Source organism: Anabrus simplex, chromosome 2 (genome assembly GCF_040414725.1).
Source record: "Anabrus simplex isolate iqAnaSimp1 chromosome 2, ASM4041472v1, whole genome shotgun sequence".
NCBI classification, from domain to species: Eukaryota; Metazoa; Arthropoda; class Insecta; order Orthoptera; family Tettigoniidae; genus Anabrus; species Anabrus simplex.
The window spans coordinates 139,206,493-139,227,058 of record NC_090266.1 but is presented as its reverse complement, the minus strand read 5'-3'; the positions used below and the strand labels follow the sequence as shown (position 1 = coordinate 139,227,058).

General features: G+C 37.4%; 1 protein-coding gene across 1 annotated transcript in view; it reads right to left on the bottom strand.

The window, feature by feature from the left end:
• Positions 1-243: 243 nt before the first annotated feature.
• The window catches only part of LOC136863940 (ribosomal protein S6 kinase delta-1), a 336,430-nt gene continuing 316,107 nt past the window's right edge, over positions 244-20,566 (bottom strand). The window contains exon 15 of the mRNA XM_067140388.2: positions 244-553. The gene's annotated coding sequence lies outside the window, so the exon portion shown is untranslated. The remainder of the gene's footprint in view (positions 554-20,566) is intronic.

The following is a 20,566-nucleotide window of genomic DNA, read 5'->3' as shown; positions in this document are numbered from 1 at the left end:
TGAAAAGAATGGATTCCTTTGGGATTTGATCCCTCCTCTCATAATCAGGCGAGGTGTCATATTCCGAAGCAGCCATCATTGAAGGGCCTCATATTTTCAATTCAAGATAAAATCACCTGTATCTATAGCACTTACTGTAGTTCTACTACAGTACTAAAGACTAGGACTGAAGGAAAGAATAACAAAAATACAGTAATTGATACACACATGTTGCTCTAAATGTAATTTTATTACATTCTCAAATAAATAAAAATTTCTTCATTAATCTTATAATGACTAATTAATGTATGTACATTTGTACTGTATATACGAAAGGTGTATTGTAATGAAAATACTTCCACACTTGACTATATTATAAACATAGGATAATTTTTACTGTATAAGATCTCTGAATAAAGCTAATAATATTTATCACTACAGATTTGGTGAAAGTTTTCATTTCAATACTCATACGTCAACTGCCCAGCAGCATTACTCTCATCAGGTACCTTGGCAAAATCGTCAGATAGCTAGCAAACTTGTTATTCATTCCATTGTGAAGAATAATTGTCTTCTGAAAAGAAGAAAAAGATATATTTATGTCAACCATTATAAAAAACAAACACTTCATACATCTGACATAAGAGCTCTGTACATCACAAAATGAAAAGTCCTTAATAGATAAGGAATCACAACTATAACATTTTAATCCGGATGTACATACATTAAGATTTTCAAGCTGACTTGGAAGGGAATGGTCTGGTTTAGACCAGACCAACTGCAATGAAACTTGATAGGATGAACAATTACGACATCACGAACTTCAAAAAAACAGTCCTTCTGCAATAAAATATTGTTATTTTAATTGTTTAAAAAATAATAGATTGTTGCTGCAGTTTTCAATGGAATGTGGTGTATCAAAGACATCAAACCTCCAATAAGACATTAAAACATCTCTTTACACCTGCCATTATTATACAGGCTGTCCACGGCATGATTAAAAAAGTGATTGTAAACGGAGGTCCAGCAGTTTCCTGGTTTGTGCTAATAAAAGATTACATTAAAAGCATATATGTTTATATATATAGCCTAGCTTTCATACTACCTAATGATTTGGTTTCCATTATAAGCAATACAGAAACCTTAATATTTTGATATCTTCATATACTGTAACCAACATAATTAAAATAGGTTACAGAATGTAAAATTCTGTTTCTGTAATCAAAATCACGTATTTGGTATCACAAAATGATTGTTACCTTTAAATCCGTGATATGTTAATTGGCCATTAACGCACATTTCATTGAAATCTATTTAGTCTATCCCAAACAGTTCCCTTGTATGAGGACACAGTCCCTAAAACTGTTTTACTGGGCAAGACCTGGTGAAATGGTAAGGGAGATACGATGTCAGTCTTAATCCACTTCTGATTTGAGACATAGTGAACTAGCAAGAAGGCAAGCATAACATCTGGTCCCATTTCTCTTCTACTTTTAAAAATATGTTTTAATACAATTTGTTTTACGTCGCACCGACACAGATAGGTCTTATGGGGACGATGGGATAGAAAAAACCTGGGAGTCGGAAGGAAGCGGCCGTGGCCTTTATTAAGGTATAGCCAGGTGTGGAAATGGGATACCACAGGAAACCATCTTCAGGGCTGCCAACAGTGGAGTTCAAACCCACTATCTCCCAGATGTATCTCTTCTACTAAAAGTGATTAAAACAAGTCAATATATATTTATTTTTAACAAATTTATGAACTGCTTTATGCTTTATTATCTTTTATTCATTATTATTATTATTATTACTATTATTATTATTATTATTATTATTATTATTATTATTATTATTATTATTACTAATGTTATATGTTTTACATCCCACTAACTACTATTATGGTCTTTGGCGATGCTGAGGTGCCAGAATTTTGTCCCGGAGGTGTACTTTTACATGCCAGTTAAACTAATGACGTAAGGCTCACATATCTGAGCACCTTCAAATATCACTGCATCAAACCCAGCAATATGACCTCAGAAGGCCAGTGCTCTACTGCCTGAGCTACTCAGACCGGCTGTTAGAGGACTACGATGAACATTAGCTACATACAGATTCGCTGCACTGTCACTCAATTTACAGGCCAAGTCCACAGCAGTAAGCCTAGGGTTTAATTTGCTTCTTCTGAGGAGAAGGTGATCATCAGTTGGGGCACTTTTCTTTCTCCTGTCATAATTCCCTTCTTTTCTTTGGTAAAGCTCAGTCAGTCTGTCTGTGACACTGAACAATCAATTTACTACAACTACACCAACACAAAATTAAACAGCTAACTCTCTTAGTGTCATAGAAGTATTCTGCAATAATGCTACAAAATTGCACTAAGCTTCCTAGAAGTTGTATCTACTGAAGACAGTTATTATGAATCTCACAAGGTAATCTCAAAAGTACAACACATGCAAATAACTTAAAATAACTGTCACACAAAGCAATTATTATTCAAAGAAGAAACAAACAATTCATAGAAAGCATGGTATCTATGAATGAGCAATATGCAGCACACTGTTGCCAAACACTGGGAAAGTTATGAAAAATACAAAATAAATCTTGCTCCAGTTAATTTTCACGAGAGTTACCCTTTACTATGATGATTTATTTTACTGTACTTTACAGCAACACAATGCTATTGAACATTGACATTATCATATCATTGGGCATCTCCTGAAGTCAGGTTTGTACTGTCCTAAGGTAAATAAATAAATAAATTCATTCACATGTTCATTTACCGGAATAATGTGATGAAAAACTAAGTTTCCCAAACAAGATAATTAATAAATCTGCATTTGAATTTATATCACTTACTTTCTGATAGATGTGGAACCATCACATTGCGGCACTTAAGCAGACTGACCAGATGTCATCCTTTAGTGATTTCTGTTCTCCCAAAATTTGAGAGTACAGCAGGATACCAAACTGTCCTCCTTTGCAGACTGCCAACTTTAGACGTTTCTCTTTTCTCATAACATGCCCAAAGAGTAAGACTTGCTTCATATATCCACTGCTAGTCCGTACAAATGCTGCCAACTAATCATGTTATGTATGTGGTCTTTTCTCACAGAGACTAAGACTTTTCAGAAACTCACGTTGGCAACAATTCCAGACATCTCAAATTCTTTGGTATTGCTTCTGACTTCCATTAACATCAGTCTGGTCAATTAGCTTTCACAGCATGCTCATCATACGTAATATGTAACTATAAACAGTATTAAATGTGCTTTTTATTCTAAACAAGAAAGAACAATGCCTAAATGGAAAAGTACTTTCAATTGTGACTAACAGGGGAAATATCCACTTATCAAAAAGACAAATTCGGACAGTGACATCTTATGTGAAACATGCAGGGGAACCTTCAGTGTTGCACACGGTGGTGTAAACAGCATAACTAAACATTTAACATCTGCATGCCATAAATATGCTGAAATAGATGCACCTTCTTCAAAAGGGATGACACACTTCTTTAAAAATACTGTGCTGGGCTGAGTGGCTCAGATAGTTGAGACGCTGGCATTCTGATCCCATACGAAAGAGTTTGAGCCTATCATGCGATTAAAGAAAATGACTGCTCTTCGAAACTAATTTAAGCATGATTTTAGCGAAAATTTCCATTCGCCCGTAACAAATGTGAGGCCATCAATACGGAAATATTTGCATCTTTTGCTATGTAAGAAGTAAAGCAGCAATTGGAAGAGGCACATTGTTTCTCCTGAACTCTTACTTCCATCACTTGCCCCACAATGTGGTCACAACTGTACTGTAACTAATAGTCTCATAACACTCACTTTTAATGCAGAAACACTCTGGGGTAACTTTCACAAATTCAGTATTATTATTATTATTATTATTATTATTATTATTATTATTATTATTATTATTATTATTATTATTATTATTATTAATCTTAAGCAGTTGTAGCACCCAAGCAGCATCTACGAGCTTCTGGACTCCCCAATACATTTACATTTACCTAATTGACACAATATGGTATAAGATTTCAAATATTGAATATTTGATAATTTACAACCTAAATGTAGCACAAGACCTGAAAAAATCGCATTTGCGATAAATGCGAATTACTGAATCTTGTATTGAATCCAAGCCTACGGTAATTCTAATGTGGAATAAAATAATTTTTACGCATAAATAGAAGTGCGACAAAATGCGAATTGTGACCCAAAATGCGAAGTTAGTATGAATATGCGATTTTGGTGTGAATTCTGCGGAACTGTGCTATTTTACTGGCGAAAACAACATATTTCGGCAAAATCGTCAGAAATACTCAAAATATGATGCATAAATCTTTCGACCGTTCCGATCGATGAAGAAAAGTATCTGATCGATTCTTGTTTGCTGACTTTAATCGATATTTACAATGGGAATAGCAAGGGGATTAAGATCTGTATCGATTATTATCAAAATGTAAGTCGAGTGTCATGGAAATAACGAGACAGGCACAGCGTTGTTTTCCTGTTGTTCAAAATTGAAACTAGTGAAGAGTAGAAAGTCGAGCAATTGTTTAGGTTATGGGGCGCACGACAAAAACTGCGCACGAAAGAGCTCAGCAATATGCAAAGGATGGTTTATATGCCACAGATTCAGCGACAGTGTTTTGCAAGTATTATAATTGCCGAGTTGGAAGGGAAAAAAAGATACCATTGTGAAACATGTTAAATCTGAAAAACATGTGGGTAAGCGACGCGATAATGAAAGTTCAATCCCTGCTGCTAGTACGTCTCAAAGAAAGCAATCTTCTATGCTTACACAGTTAGATAGTTGTAAAAGACGAAAAATTTCCAGAGATAACTTCTCGAAACGCACAGTTGATGTATTTGCCAAAGCAAATATACCTCTGGAAAAACTGGAAAGCTAAGAGCCTGAATTACTGAGTTTTCAAATTAAGAGCTGCCATGTGTGAGAACTCAACGTGAAGTATATTTACCGGGTAAGTTTCAATTTCATTGATCGGGTACGGTTTAGGTATTACGACATCGAAACCACGCGCAAAATTGAAGGATACCGAATTAGAGTGCGATTTCCATATCGAACTATCTCACCCTTACACAATTGATCCAGTAATGTTAAATTATTTCGTTATAACTTGAGGTCATTCTTCCTTTCTAGAAGTTGCATCTGACCACCAGAAAAGAACAGCAGAGGCTCTAGTGGGGAAGAACATCAACATACTCTGTGATGAAACTACAGATAGAATGGGCCGTTGTGTTTTTATCATCATATTCTAAGTTCCAGCCGGATCGAAAAGAGAGCTGCACGTTGTTTCTGTGAACTATCTTGATGCAGGAAATGCTACAAACTGCTTTCGTGCAGCTTCAGAAGCTCTGCACAGTTATAGTGTACCATATGATGCAGTTAAAGTGTTTGATAGTGACAGTGCCCCGTACATGACCCAGTGTTATGAAACCTTAAGTGTGCTCATAGGGTATCATTTAATGCATGTACAGTGCTGGGTACATAAGATCACCTTGGTTGGCAATAGTTGGGCCGCAGTGATGACAGATTTAAATCATGTGGCTGCTATGGTAAAGTCTACATTTTTCAACACAAGAAAGCGAAAATATAATTATTTACAAGTCTTAAAATCGAAGTATGGTGCTTCAAAGGAAGCGAAGCTTTTTCCTGCACCTATCATAACCCGATGGAATAGCTGGTTTCACGCTGTCTTCTATTTGAGTGCTTACTTTACTGATGTTACATTTTTCAAGATGTCTGACATGAAAGACATCAACAACTGTGGTATTAAGTACCTGACTGATCTGAGCGACCACATGGTTTTTGTCACAGATCATGCAGCTGGATTTGTTGACCTCCTTACTAAACTTGAAGGGTCTCTGTATCCCACCTCTCATCTGCATAATCTTGACACCAGTTTTACCTTAATTTGTGAGGGGAATTTTTCTGAGGCAACTAATGATGCTTTGATTAAGCTCACTGCTCTACAGCAGGCTGCATGTAGAGACACATTTGTCAAAGCTGCTCATTCTTCACAGTGCAAGATAGCCACATTGAAAGCTACAGACCCAACCATAAGCATTGTGTGTCAATTTCTCAAGCTTTGTATCCAAAAAATATAATTTTGAATAACACTGATAAACTATATGAGCTTGAGAAATTGTTTGGAGTAAAAGATCTCTCAAGAAACGATATCTGGTCTGGTTATTGTTTTCTGAAACATGCAATTCAAAACCCAGATGAAAGAAAGTGAAAAATGTGATGCCATCCTTGTATTAACTGCAGTTCAGACAGAGTTCAGCATATTTGCTAAATACTGTCTTGAGTTGTTGTGAACCCCAACGAACAATGTAGATAGCGAGCGCGTGTTGTCTCACAGTGGTTACAGAGAGAGAGTGCAATCTGAAGAAAGAAAAACAAAAAAGGCAATGCCGAAGTACTGACAATGCTTTCGTTTGAATAATGAATTTGTATTGTGTATGAACCAAGGACAATAATTGCACTTCATAAACTTGGAATCATTAAAATTAATAATACCATGCGATTATTTTAACTTTGTAAATAGATGCTAATTTGGGAAAAATAGATGCTAATTTTTCAGGTCGCTACTAATATATCTACCAGGCTAGGTCACAGACTGACGATATCCTGACTTGCTTACGTAACCTGACGAACTGTTGAACTGAAATGGTTTAAGCATATAGATATACTCTCAAAATCAACCACATATATAGGCATGGAACATGCCAACAACATTCACCTTCATGATAAAACAAACATCTGAGATGTACCTCTCCATCCATCTTCAGAACGTAAGACATTTGAAACACACACTCTTCCATCACTATACAAAATAATCACTGAATTTAAACAAAATAATCACTAATATTAAACTAGCTGGTGCAATGACCTTGCTAGGAAAGTAGCACAATCAGATTTTCTCCATCCCTTGCCTCTCAGAGAACACATGCTAAATTACACTGTACATATTTTACAAAATAAGATACCTTCTTCTCAGCATTAATATATACGCAATCTGGCTAGTGAGAAATGCTAGATCACTAATCACCACCACATAACCTGCTACAGCACAGGAATAAAATCCTGCCATGAAAATGCACAGAACATTGATAACTTTAATCTTCCAATGTTCATATGAACTCATACGTATATACAACCATGACCATTTGGTGGAACAACTGTACATAATCAATTCTTCAAACGTGTTTTGAATTCATACTTCTCTGGGTAACCTGAAGCTCGCAACGTATCCCCAAAGTAATGAGTACGCTCTTACATACTCCACTCAAAGTTGATGTTAGATACTCTCATGCCTTGCCACATTCGACGATGATGTAGCAAACACTAACTTGAATTCAAGTTCATGGTTGGAGATCACGCAAATACGTAATCACAGTATGAAGTTAACTAGCTGAGCACTTCACAGCACAATTCAGTAGATGTCGCAGTAACACCAAAGTCAATCAGTCAAGACACTTGCACTCCTGGTGAACCTGCCATTAAATAAAAATTTTCAGTCACATGGTTCTCCCATCAGCCATCACTAGCTACCCTTGCATTTTCCTCCCCACGAGCTAATCACTGCATTGCATTCTTGTCACATGCAGCACGCAGTTTCCAAAACACTGACACTAAACAACTCCTTGCTAACAAACGCTTTACACTTCTCCAGAATGTTGAACATTAACAACTGGTAGTCTGTCATGTCTTCAGTAAACAGAATCTCACCAAAATTGTGTTTAATTTTCTGAATGTGTTGTTTTGTTTGTTTTGTGAAATTATTTTCCATCTTGTTAGATTTTATCAACGATACAACAGTGTGGAAATGAACCTGTTGGATCTACAATCTCAGCCAGGAGAAACTTCAGGCATTGTGGTTAAATACTTAAGTGAAGTGCTCGTTATAAATGTTCTCACAAGTAAGGTTATTGCCTTCTGCGGTGATAACAGAAAGAAAAGGACAAAACAAAACATTCAGAAAATTAAACACAATTTTGGTGAAATTCTGTTTACTGAAGGCATGACAGACTACCACCTGTTAATGTTCAACATCCTCAAATGGACAGAATTTTTTAGTTCTTACACCCTCACTATATATATATACACACATTACACAAGCTTCCACATTTCATAATGTTTGCACTGAAGGTGAAGGGTGACAGAACATTAGCAACTGAACTAATGGATGAAAAAATTGAATCAAGAAGAAATGTTCTTGAAAGAAAATCACATCAGTTTATTCCTAACAAAGTGAGAGTGCTCTTAACTTCACTGGAAGAAGAAGGCTTGGTTAGAAAACTAAGTTTAGAGGAAACTGCTGTACCATTCTATGAAAAATATGTTACATCTGTGGTTTAAGAATGTTAACAACTCAAGAATTTTTCTAGAGGCCTTCAGAGAAGCATGTTCCTATGTGGTTTATAGCTGAAGGTGTTGAATTTATGGCCAGGCAAGGGTACTTTGATATGGATAAAGATACTGAATTACTGAATGAATTTTCATCCTTAACAAGGAATACAGCACCAGAAAAAATAAATCTGTGGAATAGCTTGGATGATCCTGCAGGTGCAGATAAATGGTAGACAGAAATCTTTGCTCACTATAAGGAGCATAATGTGAAGCATCAACATCATCTTTCATCAGTCATTCAGTACATCCTTTCCCTACCAGGTACAAATGCATCTGTACAAAGGCTCTTCCCCCAAGTAAACATAATTTGGATAATGCAAAAACTCCTTTAGAAGTAAAAACTCTAAAAGCCTTCATGATGACCAAATATAATTTCCAGCAAATTTGTCATGAGTTCTTGAATCTTTTTAAGTATTCTCGCATTAAGTAAAACAGCATCATCTGAAAAGAATAATAAATTGTAACATCACTTTGCATCTGTCTTTCCTATCATTCTTCTTAGGTATTTCATTTCGCTGGCTTGAATTCTACCCTCATTCCTACTTGTCACAATCCAGGTCTCAGCTGTGTAAGTCAATATGGTTGCATGATACAAGGAACAGCACCAGAAAAAATAAATCTGTGGAATAGGAACATATTGGTAGATATTCACACCATAATGTGTTCAAAGACCGCCATGGCCCCACTCCACATATAAAACACTATGTGAATGAGACTTTCATCAGTGCTTGACTTGCATTAGTGCTTTGTGACTGAGGATCACTGACAAAATGCTGAAACATATTTTGGCATGCGACGATGGCATGTGAGAGATTCAGGGAAATAATACCATTTTTTGAGACTTGATGTTCAATCTACAAGATCTGAAGGGGAGAAAGTGGGGTCGAACCCCACTGTCGGCAGCCCTGAAGATGGTTTTCCGTGGTTTCCCATTTTCACACCAGGCAAATGCTGGGGCTGTACCTTAATGAAGGTCATGGCTGCTTCCTTCCCATTCTTAGGCCTTTCCTATCCTATCGTCGCCATAAGACATATCTGTGTCGGTGCGACTTAAAGCAAATAGCAAAAACAAAAATAAATGAGATGATGATGATGATGATGCTTGTTGTTTAAAGGGGCCTAACATCGAAGGTCATCGGCCCAACAAAAACAAAAATCTGAAAGCTTGATTTAGCATAATTTCACTGCAAATGCACAATGTAGCTACATACCAGTGTCATACATAACTTCTGATGAATAACTCTTTCCTTCTAAATGTCACTGCAGATCTACACTGTTCATGGCCTCAAAATCAGATAAATACAGACAAAAATATGTTAAGTATATTGAAGTATTTAATTTAATTTCCGGGTTGAACCGTGTTGTACTTGTACGCATATCACGTACAGTTTGCCGATGTTTCGAATACATTGCAGTATTCTTTGTCAAGGCGACTGAAATACCCCTACTCGATCCGAGGTAATCAGTCTCCCAGGCAGAAATTACACTACTAGAGTGGCCTTGATCTTGGCCTTTTATATCCTAGCCTTTCTGGCTGACGTAAGCTCTGGCTGTCTCGCGAGGCTTCTGGAAAGTATATGTCACAGCCAGGTAGTGGGGGCTTGCCCGCGCTGTTATGTAATGGGGTTGCGGCCCGTGTGTTTATGTTGTGGTCTGTATGTCTTAAACTATGAATGATAGGCATCCAAGAATTACTGATTTTGTATCCTTCTTCTAAATTTATGTTGTTCGGATGTTTCTTGATTTCGATAGCCTCGCGGATTTTCCTTTCCAGATTCCAAGGGATAGCTGCTAGGATCTTGGTCTTGTCAAACGATATTCTGAGCCTAGTTTCGTAGGAATGCTTGGCTACTGCTGAAATATCTGTGTTTTGGTTCTTGGTGTGACGGATATGTTCTTTTAGGCGGGTGGAGATCAGACGTTTTGTCTCACCTACATAACAAGCTCCGCAGCTACATTCAATGTGATACACTCCAGGGGCCTGTAATTCTATTGTGTCTTTTACTGGTGGTAGATAATGGGCTAACTTACGGTGAGGTTTATAGATAGTTTTTATGTTGTATTTGTCCAGTATCTTGCCGATCCTGTCTGTAGTGTTTTTAATGTATGGCAGTATCGCTGTTTTCTGGCGGGTCAGTTCTTCTTTCCCGATGTTTTCTCCTGCGGCGGCCTTTTCTTTGTTCTCTTCTGATTTTTTGAAGACTCGTCGGATGTTATTGAGCGGGTAGCCATTTTTCCTAAGGGTTTCCGTGAGGTGTTCTTTTTCTTCCTCGAGGTGCTCTGCGTCAGATATCGCTATGGCCCTGTTCACTAGTGATGTTAGGACAGCCTGCTTTTGTGATGGGTGATGATGGGATGAGGCGTGTAGGTACCTGTCTGTGTGAGTGGGTTTCCTGTAACTTTAAAACCAAATCAACTACCCTTGTTGGTACTATGAACAGAGCTCATACAGAAGTAGCAGTCTTTGTCAAAAAGAAGCAATGGAAAAGTTGTATATTACAGCATTGCTGGAGACCAGTGATGCTACACTAATAATCTATGAATAAAAATGTTTTCGTTCTGAGTACTATGCATCCACATATTCAAACTGAGGGTCGTAGAAAGAAGAAACCAGACACCCTAACTTTATATGGAGTTGGAGTTGATGAAGTTGATTAAATGTCCCGCAAGTATTCTGTAAAAGCACCATCGAAGCAATGGTCTGTTCACACTTCACAATTTATTGAATTTGGCAGGAATAAATTTGTGGGTTGTGAACAATGCACTAAATGAGACTAAACTTAATCATAGAGAATTCATTCTGGAGCTGGGAGAGAAACAAGCTGAAACTTATGCAGCAGGTATGATGGTAAACATTACCTGACGTCCCTGAAGATATTCCGGACAGACAAGAGAAGTGCACTCATTGTCAACTAAAGACTAACTGCAATGGAAACAAGTAATTTGTGAAGTGTCACGCCTACAGAAAAACGGTTTGTAGCAAATGCACAGCCAAAGACTACTACATACGCTCCTCATGCAACAGTAGACTGAAAAGGCACCAACGCAGGTTTGAAATTCAGGCCGTACTTCATTTTCTGATTAATACTAAATAAATACACATGTTATAATCTACATATATAAAGTAACTTGTCCTGACTGACTGACTGACTGACTGACTGACTGATTCATCATCGCCGAGCCGAAACTACTGGACATAGAGAAATGAAATTTTGGGGATACATTCATATTAACATGTAGGTGCTCGCTAAGGGAGGATTTTTGGATATTCAGTCGCTAAGGGGGTGAAAAGGGGGGTTAATTTCTAAAATGGGAATATTCATATCTCAAAAACTTAAAGGTTTAGAGTAATAAAAATTGGTATTTGATTTCTCCCTTAAAAATAAAGAAACACGTATTTTTTTGTTTTCGGAAAATCCGATGAAGGGGGTTGAAAAGGGGGGGGGGGGAACAGTCGAACACCTTTTATGTGGAGACTTATATCTCAAAAACTGAAGATGTTATAGTCATAAAAAATTAAATTTGGAATCACCTTTAAAAATAAAGAAACACAAATTTTTTTATTTTGGGGAAATCCAAATAATGGGGGTGAAAACGGGGGGATTAATTTTTAAAATGAGTGTATCTATATCTCAAAACTGTACAAGTTTTCAAACGTAGAAATTGGTATTTAGTATCTCCTTTCGAAATAAAGAAACACGAATTTTTTTGTTTTCGGAAAATCACAATAGGAGGGGCGAAAAGGAGTGAAGAATGGGTTGAATGCCTTTAATGAGGATACTTATATCTCAGAAACTGAAGATATTACAGACTTGAAAATTGGTATTTGGGAAATATATATAAAGAAATATATATATTTTTTTGCTTTTGAACAATCCAAATATTGGGGGGTGAAAAGGGGTAGATTTTTAAAACGAGTGTATCTATATCTCAAAACTATAAAAGTTTACACATGAAAAAATTGATATTTAGAATCTCCTTTTAAAATAAAGAAACACGTATTTTTTTGTTTTCGGAAAATCCCAATAGGAGGATTGAAAGGGGGTGAAAAATGGTTGAATGCCTTTAATAAGGATCCTTATATCTCAGAAACTGAAGATGTTACAGACCTGAAAATCGGTATTTAGGATCTCCTTTATAAATAAAGAAACATGTATTTTTTGTTTTTAGAAAATCCAAACAGTGGGGGATTGAAAGGGGGGTTAATTTTTAAAAATGAATGTATCTATATCTCAATATTGTAAAAGTTTACAGATGTAAAAATTGGTATTTAGAATCTCCTTTCAAAATAAAGAAACACGTAACTTTTTTCGGAAAATCCCATGAAGGGGGTGAAAAGTGGGGGGGGAAATGGGTTGAACACCTTTCATGAGACTTATATCTCAAAAACTGATGTCATGCAAATTTAAATTTGTAACCTCCTTTAAAAATAAAGGAAAACGTACTTTTTTAGAAAATCTAAATAGTGAGGGGGGGGGGGTGAATGTTTTAAATATTTATTAACATCTAGTGTATAGAAGACAACCCTTTATAAAAATGTTATGTTCGTGCCTGAAAAGGTTTAGGAAGAAAAGAATGCAAGATTCCAAATACAAATTTTCATTTCTGTAACATCTTCAGTTTTTGAGATATAAGTAACCACATAAAAAGAATTCAAACCATTTTGAGTCCCTTTTACACCCCCTTTAACTAAATTTTACGAAAACAAAAAAATTAGTGTTTCTTCATTTTTAAATGAGATTCCAAATACCAATTTTGATGTCTGTAACAATTTCAGTTTTTGAGAGATATGAATCCTCATAAAAGGTATTCAACCTCTTTCTCACCTTTTTTCACACCATTCAGAGGATTTTTCTGAAAACAAAAGAATACATATTTCCTTAATTTTTAAGGAGATTCCAAACACCAATGTTCACATCTGTAACATATTCAGTATTTGATGTGTAAGTATCCCAAGGAATTCAACTATGTTCACTTTTCTTCACCCATCCAACCCCCTTAAGTGGATTTTCCAAAAACCAAAAAATACGTGTTTATTTTTGAAGGAGATTCCAAATACCAATTTCTACGTTTGTAACATCCTTAGTTTTTTTTTTTTTTAGATATAAGTATCCTCATACAAATAATTCAACTAATTTTCAAATTCATTCACCTCCCCCCCTTAAGTGGATTTTTCAAAAACAAAAGAATGTGTGTTTATTTACTTTGAAAGAAGTTTCCAAATACAAATGTTCGTGTCTGTAACATCTTCAGTTTTTGCAATGTAAGTATCCTCATTAAAAATTTCAAATCGTTTTTACCTCCCACCCCCCATTAAGTTGATTCCCGTTCTCCCCACCCCCACCCCACCCCCCACCCCCAAAAAAAGTGTGTTTCTTCATTTATAAAGTATATTCTAAATATCAATTTTCACGTCTCTAACATTGAGATTTTGAGATATAAGTACTGGTATCTTCATAAAAATAATTCAATTCAAATATAACAGATTTTTGGCCATGGGACAGCACATGGGTGATATGATAGTAACCATAACTTCACTAATATCAACCAAGACATGAAAATCTCAAAGTTATACAAAAACGCCCCCTGCTAAATATTTCAGAAAATTATTTTATCCATCTGGAACAGTTTTTCAATCTTAACCTCAATTTAAATGAAATTTCAGAGAAATCAAACATTTTATCTGAACTTTTAATTCCTATCTTTAGTAATCATTCCTCAGATAAAAAGAATTCTTTCTTTTATAATCTCTTTAAATTCCCCTCTAAGCAGTAGTCTTTCTTTCCTCATCCTTCAGCCCCACCTTAGACACCCCTTCTCCCCTTCTCCCCTTCAAACACTCCCACCCCACCCTTTCCCTTCCTCTCTCTTGATTACTCCCTCCTCTCCATATCTATTCCTTTATTCACATTGGCTGCTTCCTGCAGCAAGTCGGTGCTTGTTCCCTATCCACTCCTTTGTTTACATGGCCTGTCTGCTTCCTCCAGCAAGTCGGTGCTTGTTCTACATCAGACATTAGAGGCGAGTCCCATAAATAATATTTCTCCTTTTTAATTTTTTCTGTATATTTATTCATTCCTAATTCTGGCCATCATTTCCAGATTTACTTCTTTGCCTGAGATCCTAAGTCAACTTAAAGATATCAAATTGTGACATGAAGATCATAACTTTAATTTTTGTTATTATATATATTTTAATGTTGTAATTATTCCTACAACACTGTCTTTGTCTGGTATGCATATGTTTTAGTTATCACATAATTTGTTTAATTTTTATATGGCTGAAGATGGCCACTAAGTGGCTGAAACTAGTCCCAAGACTTAAGTAATATCATTTACTTGATATACTGCATTGTATTCTTATTATGTACTGATTTTTGACAGATACTCTACCCAGTGATTCAGTTGGAAAAAAATTATTTACAGGAACTCACCTTATTAATTCAGCAATTTCCAGATGGACTCGTATTGGGTGTCAAAATCAGCGGCCTCATGTTTCCGACAAGTCGTTTCATCAGATGAACGTCTCCCCTTTCGTAGCCATGACTTGACATATGGTTGTGGGTTAAATATATGCACAGGAGGTCAAACGCTGCTTATGAAAATAAGTCCGCTTGATCTTGCAACCAGCAGCCTATTTCTCTTTTCGGTGTGGATCTCATTCATGGTACTGAAAGCTCTTTCAGCTTCTGCTTAAAAGATGGGAATAGTCTGTACATTCTTGATTAAAGGCATCAGCTCCACTGGAATTTCCTTGGTCTCGACATACTATCTAAAAGCATTCATGTACCTCCTATTGTCTGACATGTGGAAAAAGTCACAAAGGTTGCCAACACTCTCATCACCATAGCAGATATCCAAAGTAGAAGTGGAGGGCCAATTATTTTTGTATAGTACCTTTGAATCACTGATAATTATGAACATAAAAACCGTAAGGTTCAATATTAGTCCGCTAGAGTACACCCATGACGTTTCAGCGCTATGTATGGATTATAAGATTTTCTTACTGAATGTAAAAATGTTACGTCATTCTAAAGCGGGAAAATGTTTTCCGGAACGGCGTTCCGGCCCGTTCCGGTCCAACTAAACCACTGACTACCGGTCAAAAGTTTTCGATCACCTATCATAACTATGGATTTGTGGTTAAAACAGAGATGTAGTTTTAAATAATCTATCATAGCCCTGTTCTGATAATAAAACAAGCATAAACATGTAAAGATGGAACGATTCTGTTGTGTATTTGACCGGTTCTCCGCATGGAGGGTCGTTGATGAGTAGGGCCCGGATTTTCAGGTGGCATAAAGTTTCACTTTAGGTTTTTTGAATTCTTAAAATAGGTTATTTTAGGTTTTTGCCTGCAGGCAGCAATATTTTTTGGTTTTTCGTAGTTCTGTAAAATTTATTTATGTACTTATTTCACAAAAGTTTACATTGTCATATTCGAAAAAATACACAGAGAATACACTGTACTTTTTCCTTTGTAAGTTATTTTTTGGCATTGCAGTAAATAACAATGTACATACCCAAATTATCTGGCGTAAATGATTTACTGTTGTCACGTAACACATTCTTATATGACGAAAAAGTTCTTTCAACGGAACATGACATCACTGGAGCGTAGTACATAGATGCTAATGCATTAGGTTGTAGGGGTAATTTTCCTGAATACTTTTCACCCTGTAATACTGAACTGATGACTTTCATATCTTCAAAACCAGGATTGTGTTGAAGAATCTTCTGCAGCTTCGAAGAACATACCACTCCCAATGGCCCAGGTATTTCTCTTCTGGAAACATTGCCAATGATATCCAGGGAATTTTTGAGTGGCAAGGTTGCACCTTCCAACTGGAGAATAGCTTCTGGTATAAAACAAAAATGTGTCTTAATATATGCTAGGGAAACGAGGAGGGTCGGACACTCGAGCGATTTCTTGGCCTTTGCGATGCAGGAAGCTTCTGTTTCATCCAAGTCATTGACGACATTTTTAATTTCTTCTAGGTGCTCAGCATAGTAAATAGCAGCAGACAGCCAAGTTCCCCAGCGGGTAAGTATCGGCTCAGGTGGAAGAGGTGTTGTTGGTAGTTTCTCTTTGAACAACTGTATACGTGTTGGGGCTTTGAGGAAAACTTTATTGACTGAAGAAACAACGCTGTTGACGTCACTGAAGTTGCTTCTAATCTCCTCCGCAAGGCGGTACAGGCCGTGGGCCAAGTACGTACCGTGTAGCATGCTCGGGTAGAAGGACTGTAGAACCTGCCCTGCCTTCAACATGTAGGCAGCACTGTCTGTCACTAACAAAAGGAACTTACTATCTTGATTCTCTGCTGGCCACAATATGCGTAAAGCATCCCTCACAGTGCAGGCTATTGTGTTGTTGTTAGTTTGTTCTATTTCTTTACAAAGAATTAGATGAGCGTTACCTGGTTCATTTTGATCCAGCTTACCTACTACCACATTCACAATGAAGCGATCACAACTGTCAGATGTTTCATCGACACAACACCATATATAGTGATCGCCTATATCTTCTCTTATTTCATCTAATGTCTTCTGGTAAACAGGATGCAAATAATTCTTCCTTAAAGTGGATTCATTAGGTATACTGCAGCCGCTGATCTCTCCTAAGAATGTTTTCATGGTCAGGTTACTTAGCACGTTCCATGGGACATTTGCAGACACCAACGCCTGACATAGGCGAAAGTTAAAGTTATCTTCAGGCTTGTCAACTGTGGAAGAAATAATCGTTTGCTTACTGTTGTTGCTGGACTTATTTCTCCTCGCTACGCTAGCCATGTGAGCAGCTGCAGATTTATGCTGCTCAAGATGGGATTTCTGCTCACATTTAACCTATAATTTCGTGTGGCTATTTCTAGCCGAGTGCAGCCCTTGTAAGGAAAACCCTCCGATGAGGGTGGGCGGCATCTGCCATTTGTAGGTAACTGCGTGTTATTGTGGTGGAGGATAGTGTTATGTGTGGTGTGTGAGTTGCAGGGATGTTGGGGACAGCACAAACACCCAGCCCCCGGGCCATTGGAATTAACCAATTAAGGTTAAAATCCCCGACCCGGCCGGGAATCGAACCCGGGACCCTCTGAACCGAAGGCCAGTACGCTGACCATTCAGCCAACGAGTCGGACACATTTAACCTTAAATGAAGAATCCAAATCCTAAGTACTCTTCAGTAAGCGAGCTAGGGTATTGCAATGCAGGTTTTAAATTAGTTACAGGAAACTTACTTCTTTGGTGCATGCTTGACAGAAGACTACTCGACCGTCTGTAGTAAAGTGTCCATCTGTAGCAATCCATTTTCTCAATAAGTGCGATTTAGGCATGGTTTCGCTCTACAGCAATTACGTTAGAAAATACTGCAGGAACTAGTCACAACACACTCTGCCGGCTGTACTCTCTATGGACGACTGGAGGCGAAACTGTTTACGTTCCTCCTGACCTATCAGATGCATCAAGGAACCACCAGATGTCACATATGTAGTGGGAAGCATGGGATGTGCTGCATTTAACGGTAGTAACATGAACTATCTCCGTCCTACTGCTTGTAATTGCGGTGGAAACAATTTTACAATGCAGGGAAAATAACATTCTTTATCTGAAGAAGGTAAAACAGCTATTTAGGTTATTTTAGGTGTCAACCCCTCATTTAGGTTTTTTTAGGTGCAATGAAATTCACATATTCTGCTCCAGGAAATGTGAAACAAACAAATATATCAATATTTGTGAATTAAATAGCGAGGGAAAAAAATAGGTTAAAACCTAAAAATCCAGGCCCTACTGATGAGTAACCACAACACTGACGTGTCTTTACCCAAGACGTGTCCACTCGAATAGGCCTCATTCCTTCAGCTGTCTGTGTAGCAAGCAGTTTACATTAGTTTTCAGTACACTGTGTGCAGCTAGCAGTGTGTGTGTGTGTGTGTGTGTATATCTGATCAGGTGCATACCATATTACCTCCAAATGGGACAGAAGCAGGAGATTGGAACTGAAAAACGTGCTGTAATTGTAGCTCTGCATCACGAAAGGTATTCTAGTAGGACAACAGCAACGACAGTTGGCGTAGCCCAATCTACAGTGGTGTATAAATTGCAGCGGTTCAAGCAAACTGGTGCCAATGCAAGTGTTTCGCGATCTGGAAGACCCCGTGTAACATTATACAGGGAAGATCAGTTCATATGTGTACAGAGTAAACGTCAGAGAACTCGTACAGGACCTGAAATTTGTGAGGAAGTCAATAAAATGCGAGCTGCTCCAATCTCTGTCTCAACAGTGCAACGTCGTCTTCGTGAACAAGGTTTAAAGGGGTGCATAGCGGCCAAAACACCTTTATTACGGACACAAAATAAGGTGAAAAGAATGCAATGGGCACAGCAACATAAAAACTGGAGCGTGCAGTAATGGTCCAAAGTGTTATTCACGGATGAATCGAAGTTTGAAATATTTGGGAGCCATCATCGAATGTTTGTTCATTGACTTCATGGAGAACGTAGGAAGAGTCAGTGTGTGACACCTACGGTGAAGCATGGTGGAGGGTCGGTTATGGTGTGGGGATGTTTTGTGGCTGATAAAGTCGGTGATCTAGTGCGAATTAATGAAACATTAAAGAAGGAAGGATATCACAGGATACTGATCAACAATGCAGTTCCATCTGGGAAGAGGCTTATTGGTCGTGGGTTTGTTCTGCAGCAGGACAATGACCCCAAACATTCTTCTAAATTGTGTAGAGGGTATGTCAATAGAAAAGAGAAATGTGGGGAACTGAAAAATTTGATTTGGCCAAGTCAGTCACCAAACTTAAATCCCATTGAACTGTTATGGGATGAACTTGACAGGGAGGTCCAAAAACTGAGGTCAACTAATGTTGAAGAGCTATGGAATAATTTACAGAGCTGTTGGATTGTAATATCTATACAAACACTACAAAATCTTATTTCCAGAATGCCAAGAGTTTGTGCAGCTGTTCGGAGAGCAAAGGGTGGATACTTTGAAGAGGCTAAAATATAAACTATATTGTATTCTACTTAATGATGTATGTATGTATGTTTAGTCCTCAGCCCGAAGGCTGGTTGGATCCTCAACAGCTCCGCCATCAGCTGTCACAGATGGCCTAGGCATCACTGAAGAGGCATACTAGGGAAATGAGGAGTGAGGTAGTTTCCCGTTGCTTTCCTCGCCAAGCCAGAAGTTGCTATTACATATCAGTCTGCCAAGCCCACTGAAATGCATTTACCAACCGGCCCTATGAGCAATATTTTCATACCATTCATAGCAGGGACTGGCTGCAGAAGGAATGGCATTACTAGAATCACTCATACCTCAGTCACTTTCATTTTGCCAAAGCCAAGGATAAAGCTGAGACAGATCAATGAAAGTAACAAAATTGCTCTAGCCCATACCAGAAGACATAGTGCACTGTAAACACTAGTAGAGAGAGAAAATATATATTTCATTGGTCTATTTAGTTTTTACGATGTGTTTGTACATTGAAATAAAGTATCTAGTTTTGTGCATAGGTGATCGAAAACTTTTGACCGGTAGTGTATTTATTACATGAGCCATTGTATTTCAATCAGAAGCATGTGAAGAATTTCAGGTCCAACAGCTATTATTTGTTTCAGGTAGACAAAATTTGTGCATCTTTTAGAAATGGACAAAGAGTGCAGGCTTGCCTGTATTTTATTATTGCTCTTCTTGAAAATGTTTGAAAATGGACTGAGCAAGTTTTGGAATCACACTCTCAATTTTGTGCATTACTATTACTTGTTCTATTAGCCGTAACCACTAGTGAACACGCACGCGAAGTCTGTGGGCATGTGTAGTGTAGGTGCACAAGCAGCTAGAGAAGCAGGGGAACTGGTATCTATACCCACTTCAAAAAACTAACAGTGACTGTTATCATATACTTGAAATAAAGAATTCGGACTGCATGCTATTATACTACTGATAGCATTATTATAATTTATTTGAATATACAAATTCATGTAAGCACATGCTACAGTAATCTATCTGAAGTAGAATATCCAGCATCAAAATCCTCAACAACCGTTTCTGTCAAACTACCTTGAAAGTTTCCATGCCCACATTATTACTTTGCTCATTACTCTGATCACTGCCTTCCAAACCAACATTG